Source organism: Oncorhynchus mykiss, chromosome 7 (assembly GCF_057628025.1).
Source record: "Oncorhynchus mykiss isolate SJ-2025 chromosome 7, ASM5762802v1, whole genome shotgun sequence".
Lineage (NCBI taxonomy): Eukaryota > Metazoa > Chordata > Actinopteri > Salmoniformes > Salmonidae > Oncorhynchus > Oncorhynchus mykiss.
In genome coordinates, this window is record NC_143028.1 from 2,894,192 (window position 1) to 2,903,830 (window position 9,639).

Here is a 9,639-nt window from a genome sequence, read left to right on the forward strand (position 1 = left end):
GCTGATCTATGATCAGGACCCCTCTGTCCATGTCATATTACTCATTATAATCTAAAAGCCCAAACTGATCGAATATCAGCACTCTTACTTTGGTCCTACTCTTATTTAGTAAAACTCTGCATTGCCAAGGCTGCTACACTTAGAAGTGCTGATCTATGACCAGGACCTCTCTGTCCATATCATGTTACTCATTATAATCTAAAAAGCCAAACTGATCCTAGATCAGCACTCATACTTTGGCACTACTCTTACCTAGTAAAACATTGCTGCATTGCTGGCTGCTACACTTAGAAAGAGCTGGCCACTGCAGCACAAAGTTGATCGACCTTGCAGCCCAATCAAGCCCAAATGTGGAGGAGGTCAATACTCTTTAAGGTTACAGTAGAGAGCAGACCTTTAGAAAGGTCTAAGATTAGAAATGAAAGGCAAAGGTTAGCTGATTGGCCAGTGGTACTGTAGTGACTGTACACATGTAAGAGTCAAGGACCAGTTTTACTTGAGCTTTAGTGAATTGACTAGTCATTGATGCCCAGTTTGCCAACCTAAGTTGAGCTGTAACAGATTTGCATTTGTACAACGGGCTGGGCATCTGCCCAACCGGCCAATCAGAGGTCTAACTTATATAGAGGTCAGAATTGTAGTGTAATCGATGATATGACAGCAAAACGACTTTTCCTCTCCTATGTAAAACACGTTCTACACTGCATTAGATTGAGATTGACAGGGCCACATTGTCTGGTGCCTCTCGTGCCCCTCACTGTACATCCACATACACCGTCTGTAATATGAGGCCCTAGGCCATGCACTCTCATATACCAGACACATGAGACCTATAGGCTTCATATATAGTCAATGGCTATAGGCATTGCACACGTTGGCAGGTTTCCATAGGTCTATAACTGACCACCTGGACGTGGCAGAGAGCCAAGAATACACCACCTATCATCTCAAATATACTTATCATCTCAGATCATGTCAATGCTACTTTGACCAGTTATGGTGTACAGTTCCAGCTCATCTAAATTCAATACAGTCAGTTCACATTCACACTCTTCCTTGTGCTGAGTAGTCGAAAGAGTAGAAGCTTGAAGACAGATGTGTGAAGTATTTTATGCAGAGTCAGGAAACGCAGCCGTCGCCTTCGTCATGTCTAGCTTGTTTTACAGTAGACTACTGTCTAATATGTTAGTACAGTATGGGTTGTTTTACAGTAACCTACCGTCTAGTACAGTATGGGTTGTTTTACGGTAGCCTACCGTCTAATATGAGAGTAAAGCATGGGTTTGTTTACAGTAGCCTACATATGATACTGTATTACAGTTTGGGTTGCTTTACAGTAGCCTACTGTCTAATACAGTAGGACAGTATGGGTTGTTTTACAGTAGTCTACTGTCTAATACAGTAGGACAGTATGGGTTGTTTTACAGTAGCCTACTGTCTAATACAGTAGGACAGTATGGGTTGTTTTACAGTAGTCTACTGTATAATACGATAGGACAGTATGTCTTTTTTTTGTTGCCTACCATCAAATATGGCAGTACAGTATGGGTTGCTTTACAGAAGCCTAACATCTAATACAGTAGGACTGTATGGGTTGGTTTACAGTAGCCTATAGTCTTTACGGTAGTACATTTTTTTTTTTTACAGTAGCCTACCGTCTAATACAGTAGGACATTATGGGTTGTTTAACAGTAGCCTACCGTCTAATATAGGCAGTACAGTATGGGTTGTTTTACAGTAGCCTGCCATCTAATACGGTAGAACAGTATGGGTTATTTTACATTAGCCTGCCATCTAATATGGTAGAACAGTATGGGTTGTTTTACAGTAGCCTACCGTCTAATATAGGCAGTACAGTATGGGTTGTTTTACAGTAGCCTGCCATCTAATACGGTAGAACAGTATGGGTTGTTTCACAGTAGCCTGCCATCTAATATGGTAGGACAGTATGGGTTGTTTCACAGTAGCCTGCAGTCTAATATGGTAGGACAGTATGGGTTGTTTTACAGTAGCTTACCTTTCCTGTGTCTCATTCTAGGACATAACTAACCGTACATAGTCTCTGGTGACAGACATTTAACATAAACTGCTAGCCAGCGGCCACACACCAAATATTTGGTTGCCTACATAACACTGTGTGCCTCCTGGCTCGGTAGCTGCACGGTAGAGTAGAGTGTTTGTGGTGGGGGTGGTGGGGTTTCTGGGCTCTGCCTACATTGGCTGGTACTGTACAGTAACTACAGTGAGTGGTGGTGAGGTTTCTGTGCTCTGCCTACATTGGCTGGTACTGTACAGTAACTACAGTGAGTGGTGGTGAGGTTTCTGTGTTCTCTCAGTGAGTGGTGGTGAGGTTTCTGTGTTCTCTCAGTGAGTGGTGGTGAGGTTTCTGGGCTCTGCCTACATTGACAGGTACTGTACAGTAACTACAGTGAGTGGTGGTGAGGTTTCTGTGTTCTCTCAGTGAGTGGTGGTGAGGTTTCTGTGTTCTCTCAGTGAGTGGTGGTGAGGTTTCTGTGTTCTCTCAGTGAGTGGTGGTGAGGTTTCTGGGCTCTGCCTACATTGACAGGTACTGTACAGTAACTACAGTGAGTGGTGGTGAGGTTTCTGTGTTCTCTCAGTGAGTGGTGGTGAGGTTTCTGTGCTCTGCCTACATTTGCTGGTACTGTACAGTAACTACAGTGAGTGGTGGTGAGGTTTCTGTGCTCTCTTAGTGAGTGGTGGTGAGGTTTCTGTGCTCTCTCAGTGAGTGCAGCCTGACAGCCTGTTGACTGTCTTTATCAGTTCTTCACCAGCACCATGTGGTCAGTGAGAGGCTGAGAGCAGTCAGATGGATGGCTCCAGAGCAGAGGGCAGTCAGGTCGTTCCCATAAAGATACAGCCCTACCAACGTCAGAGAAATGAATTCCAGTTCCACTAGAGATGGTGATGCAGGCTTTGGTTCCACACAGTTTCACTGCTGTTGATGTTGATGTAAGATACTTACATAAAAGGGTCGTTCCATTTGATTTCAATCACTTTTTGACTTTTTGACTGCACCCTTTTTGATTTTAACTAAATGTTTCTCCACATATTTGCAACTTTCAGACCTGAATGCCAAAGAATTTAGGAGATAAGAGGTGCTCAAAGTTGACCCATGTCTCATACTCCACCCTGCCATGTCTTCATCACTGGAAAATATAAATCGTTGAGTTTAATATCATTTAAAAGCTTACAAACAGGGTTGTCAAAAAATGTAATAATTTTCTTTAAAAAAAATATATATATTAAAATGATTTTTCCTTTAACATCAAATCTAAAAACATTTCATTTTCGCATATGTTGTAGCTTAGATCCTATTTTACGTCATCTGATGTGTTTGTGTTGTTCCAGTCATCGGTTGAGACACAGTATACTCTAGAATATAGACATGGATGTCTCATGGTAGGGAGGCATCTGCAAAATGCCTCAACTTCAAGCACCTCTATCTCCTAAATGTTCTCCATTCTGGTTCAAAAAGCCCCTTTCTGACACTTCTAACAGGGGTAAATATGTCTGGGAAGTTACATCCAAAACTAAAGGGATGTGGTCAAAAAGGGATTGAAATCAAATGGAACGACCCACAAGTCTATTCACACGCTGGGAATTGTACTGTAGAGAAATGTGTCGTTGGTATTGAATGGCGAATGGATTAAACATCGTCTATCATTTGAAGTCATCGTTTTACAGACGATCTGCAGAAGAGGATCCACAGTGATAACGGATTACAGTACACTGCTTCGAAACCACAAACATCTCCTATTGACTCAATGCATTGTCATCGCACTAGCATGCAGAGCATGTACCAAAGGATTCATGTGACCAGCTTAACATGTACGTTGTCCATCAGAAATAACCCCTGGTCAAAGTGGTCTCGACTCGCAGACCGTTTGTGTGAAGTGCTGCTGCTACCCCTTTTATTTTCCATTCATGTCCGACAATGGTATCAGGTTTGACCTCTGACCTATAGGCATACCAGACAGAGTCAGACAGCAACTGGAATGATCAAGACAAGTGGAAAAGAGGCTAGGTCAGGGAGGGAAACATGAGACCCCCACCAATCCTCTACCCACCCTGCTACACTGATCTATTCCAGACCTTGAAGGCCCTTCACCACCTCTCCCATTCTAGCCCTGTAAAAATAGACCCTATTTTTCACTAGCAAGAACCCTAAGTAAGGCGACAGTCTAAATTCATGAGCCATGTAGATGTGTAGGTCTAAATAAAGCCCTGGTGGTGAGGTGTGTGGGATATTGACAGGACGAGCAAAGTATTTCCACAACACTTTATTTCTTTAAACTGTCAATTACATTAGAAAAATTACAGCTGTGTTTAAAAAACAACACCAAGTGAATTAAGTGCATTTTGCAGCAATTCAAGTTTTCAATAGTTTGACAGACAACGATATATTATACACAACATGAATAATGCTTTGCTATATTTTTCGATTTTTTTTTTTCAATCTAGTCTAGACTTGAGCAATGTACATTATGTGAAAAGAGTTCAAGTGTAAACTTCGTTATTTCCATGAGATATCTATTTCAGTAGATATCAAAAAACAGTACCGTATAAACGTAGAAATACAAAAGTATAAAAAAAAGAACAAGTCTAAACAAAATGTTGCATTTTGTTAGTGAAAAAAAACTACTTTTCAGAATTGCACTTTCCACCTTGGCTCTAAATTGTGTATTCACCACAGTGAATATCCTAGTTATAACTAGTTGATAAATAACTAGTTACTCTTTCTAAAAAGCAGCTTGTTCATCAAACCAATCCTTATCTCTTAGTCCAAACCTCTCCTCAACTGCAATAATACAGTACTTCTAATACAGTCTTGAGTTAGAGTTTTACTATTCCTCCTCTTCTTCCTCCTCTTCTTCTTCCTCCTCCCCTTCTTCTTCCTCTGTCACCACATCATCATCATCATCATCCCCCAGTCCAAAGCCCATTTGGTACAAGATGACCTCCACGTCTTCTGTGCACAATGTAAGGTGCTCCATGTTCTCGAAGCCAGGCTCGGGCCTCTCTAAGTTGGAGCCTTTAGCTGCCTCTTTGGCCTGTGCGATCAGCTCCTTGCCACTAATCAGGAACTCGGCTGCATTGCCCTTCTCCATGGTCTGGGCCGCCTTCTCCTTTAGGTTGATACTAGCCTGGAGCTGCTCCGTGTACCTCTCCACCAGGGACCTCAGCAACCCCAGCTTCCTCTCCTCCTCCTGGGTGATCTTTTCCAGGAGCTGGCCCTTACGTTCCTCCAGGATGGCATAGAGCAAGTCGAAGCTCTCCCCCAGACGTCTCTTCTGAAGCTGGCTGTTCTCCTCGATGCTCTTGCATGTGTCCTCCATCTGAGCCATCACGGCCTGGACACAGCTGTTACCCGCCGCAAGGAGATCTATGGCGTTCCGCAGCTCGGCCTTCTGGGTATCGTAGATGCTCTGCAGGGGTGACACCTCACAGTCCTTGTGCTGGCCGAACACTTTGCACATGGAGCAGGTGGGCGTCTGGCAGGTCACACAGTAAATATTGATGCGCTCGTCCTCGTGCTCCGTACACATGGGCTCCTTGGTGTCTTTGTCCTTCAGCGGAGGGTCTGCAGCGTTACTTCCTACTTCTCCGCCGCCGCTCTCCGGCTGCTGCTTGTAGATATCAATGATGTTCTCCACTAGCAGGTTCCTCTGCAGGCCGTAGACGCCGTGGCGGTCCAGGACGACCTCGAAGCGGCAGGTGGGGCAGCGGAAGATGCCCCCGGAGTAGTGATAAGGGTTGCGGGAGTCGTAGAGGTCGCTGGCGCAGCCGCGGCACAGGTTGTGTTGGCAGGGCAGGATGACTACGGGCTTCTGGAACATCTCCAGGCAGATGGGGCAGCTCAGCTGGCTCTCCAGGCTCTCCCTGGGGCTGGGCTGGTGCGTCACCTGGCCGGTCTGGATATCCATGTCTGGATAGATGTGTTTCTCTGTTCTCACAAGGTATAAGTCCTTAAAGTTCAGAGTAGGTGGCCTAGGCGCTTTGTCTTAGGTGGTGTGGCTCTTTCTCTGTCTGTCTCTCCTTCTATTGCAGTCTGCTATAGGGACTGCTTTCTCCACTTGGTTTATTTTGATCTAGCCACTCTCCGGCCACAGCTGACGATTTATACCGCTGGGCTGGCCGTGACACCCGAGCCTCCACGCGGTCTGAGGCACGGGTCCCACCCTTTGCTTGTTTGCAAGGCTCAATTCTGAGATAATTAAAACCCCTTCTGGCCCCGGCACATGCCATACTTAGCAACACCCCCCGTCCCGCCCTCCCCTCTCTCTCTTTCTGTGGGAGGGGCTAAACCAATAGACAACTGGCCAAACAACCTCCAATAACAACAGGTCTCGTCACCCACCACACCACAAGACACGATTAGGGTCGTTCACATCTGTTTACATCTTTGATTGACCCCTTTCGGCCTCTGCAGAAATAGGTCAGACGTAATGCATATGCCTTCTCATAGCCAGACATTAGGTATGTTATAAATTCATCTCTCGTGGACAGACTACGTAAACATAAAATAAGCATCTGACAAAATTATACAAGATTTTAGTTTCTGGGTTAATGGAGATTAGTGATAACATAAACATGTCCACATTCTGGCGTTATGCAGAGAAATTGTAAACATGCTGGTTTCCTTAAAGATGCTCTAGCAGACTGTAAATCTAATCCATGGCTGACAGAAAGAAATGCAGATTTGACAGAGTAAACAACGTAGAAATGAATGAATGAACACAAGTTGTAGAATCCACATAGTTTGTAATAGAGCAGGTAGAATGTGCCATATTGCTCTACTATACGTCTACAGAGAAGAGTGACTGAGCTGGTAGTACACACTATAGAAATAGAATGTCATGTCCTATCCTCTGCCAGGTTCCTCTCCCCCTCTTCCTTTACCCTGTACCCCTGCATAGCCTAAAAGACAGACTGTGTGTGTGTGTTGCACAACTCTGGAAAGTTTGGGGGTTGTAAACATTAAGTTATGTGCCCTCATCGACACCCCAGCAGGACACGGTCGACCCAGTCCGGGCGATCACAGCAGCTTGTGCAATACTGTCCACATCACACACCACAACAAAGAACATCCATGGTCCTCATTGAGCCACTCTGAAAACCAGCAACAACAAAATAACAGGTGTTGTACACAGGGGGGTGTACTCATGCACATGGGCTTGGTTGCAGGGGTGGCATCCCAAACATTTCCACCGTGGAGGGGGGTTGTGTCAGGTTGTGACACGTTGGAGGTGTAGGGGGACATTAGCCACGTGGGTGTAATCATGTCAACATGCTGGATATGGCTTAGAGAAGAAGATGGGGCCGATCGTCTGTAGTTTAGGACAGACACACAGTATACTGACTGTCATCTCTACCTGCACTGGTTCACAGGTACTGTAGTTTAGGACAGACACACAGTATACTGACGGTCATCTCTACCTGCACTGGTTCACAGGTACTGTAGTTTAGGACAGACACACAGTATACTGACGGTCATCTCTACCTGTACTGGTTCACAGTTACTGTAGTTTAGGACAGACACACAGTATACTGACGGTCATCTCTACCTGCACTGGTTCACAGGTACTGTAGTTTAGGACAGACACACAGTATACTGACGGTCATCTCTACCTGTACTGGTTCACAGTTACTGTAGTTTAGGACAGACACACAGTATACTGACTGTCATCTTTACCTGCACTAGTTCACAGGTACTGTAGTTTAGTTCACCTGTAGCCCAGATAGCTCACCTGTAGCCCAGATTGCTCACCTGTAGCCCAGATAGTTCACCTGTAGCCCAGATAGCTCACCTGTAGCCCAGATAGCTCACCTGTAGCCCAGATAGCTCACCTGTGGCCCAGATAGTTCACCTGTAGCCCAGATAGTTCACCTGTAGCCCAGATAGCTCACCTGTGGCCCAGATAGCTCACCTGTAGCCCAGATAGCTCACCTGTAGCCCAGATAGCTCACCTGTAGCCCAGATAGCTCACCTGTAGCCCAGATAGCTCACCTGTGGATGCTGTGCCGGATAACAGACCTTCCTTATTGTCTTGTGTGTAATGATATCATCACTGAATGGTGCTTTCTAGTACACAACATTAGATTTTGAATCATGAATAGATCATCAATCCTTTTATCTGTTCACCCCAGAAAACACTCATAAAATATACATTCACAGTTTGAGTACATCAACAGCCATGTAACTGACCACTCCAGCATCCCTAGAGTACCACAACAAACGCATGAGGTTGTGGTGATGCAAGACTTCTCTGAACCTGCATGTCCCAGCCCTTCCAGTAATGTTGAGAGACAGTCATGTGCTGCCTGGTCCTGCAGTGGGTGGTGCTATGGGACAGGGGGAAGGGAGCAGACAGGGTAGACAGTGTACTTCAGAGAGAGATATACATGTGTGGTTCCAGGAGACCAGTGGCGGGGGGAAAGGGTCACACTCCTCAAAATGTCAGCAGGCGCATCACAGGCCAAGGCCACTGGCACCAGTGGATGAGGGCGGGAGGAGCTACGGGAGGACGTGCTCATTGGCTGGAATGGAATACATGGAACGGTATCAAACACATCAAAAGTTTGGAAACCACATGTTTGACTCCATTCCATTTATTCCATTCTATCCATTACAATGAGTCCGTCCTCCTATAGCTCCTCCCACCAGCCTCCACTGACTCGCACTAATAATGAAACCCTAGCCTGGAATCCAAACGTATATGCATGAATCAGAGCAAACTCCAGGCTAGACCGAGAATGTGGTTATGTAATATGCATGTTGTTGTTGTTGTTTGTGTTTGTTGATTTTCTGTTTCTTGTTGATCACTTTATCACTGAATTCTATTTGTTTTATCTGGGAACCCAGGACCAACTGTTGAATGCAGTGGACAACTCCTCGATTAGTTGACAGTTGCTTTAACAGTGTGTCATGAGAGCCTTATGTACACATTGCTAAAAACATTGTGTCAACTCTTCTATGACATCATCAGTGTGTGCCGGGTTACCAAGGTAAATAGTCAGTCATGAAACGAACCACTAGATGGCGAACCTTACCATTTATTTATCTGATGAGACAAGTTTCAGCATTGACCGCCTTACTGGCATGATGCGTGACTGACTGAGTTTGAGAGACTGACTACTTTTTTCCACACAGACATATGCACAGACACAGACAGACACATACACAAACACACCCTTAAATGTCAGTTGTTTGGAAACTAAATTAATTTGTTTCCCCCCCTATGGCACAATAACGTATCCAATGAGACTGAGTAATCTGAGAGAATGTTTGTGTTCTTGTGACAATCAAAGACAAACAATCAAATGTATGTTTCCTCTGTGGTGCCACTCAGATACATATCAGCTGTCCCATCGCCGTGTCAGAGCCCTGCCAAAATGAATGATCCATTGTGCTGTTGTGTATGGAAACACAATGATGGGGACTGACGTGGGGAGGATAAGTGGCTGAAGGAGGCCTAGGACCTACTGGCGGAGGATCTTAATTTGATCACACTTTTTGAGAATTTTCCTGTACAGAAGGAAATGCAAACCTATAGTGTATTTTGAGGTTTGAAAAATATTCTAAAGTTTGTGATTTCCACTTTAAAATGTCAGACTTGA

General features: G+C 44.9%; 1 pseudogene across 1 annotated transcript; it reads right to left on the reverse strand.

The window, feature by feature from the left end:
• Positions 1-4,285: 4,285 nt before the first annotated feature.
• On the reverse strand, positions 4,286-9,367 carry LOC149982206 (E3 ubiquitin-protein ligase TRIM63 pseudogene; annotated as a pseudogene). The gene has a single exon (XR_016497001.1). The product of XR_016497001.1 is annotated as an E3 ubiquitin-protein ligase TRIM63 pseudogene (transcript).
• Positions 9,368-9,639: the final 272 nt, after the last annotated feature.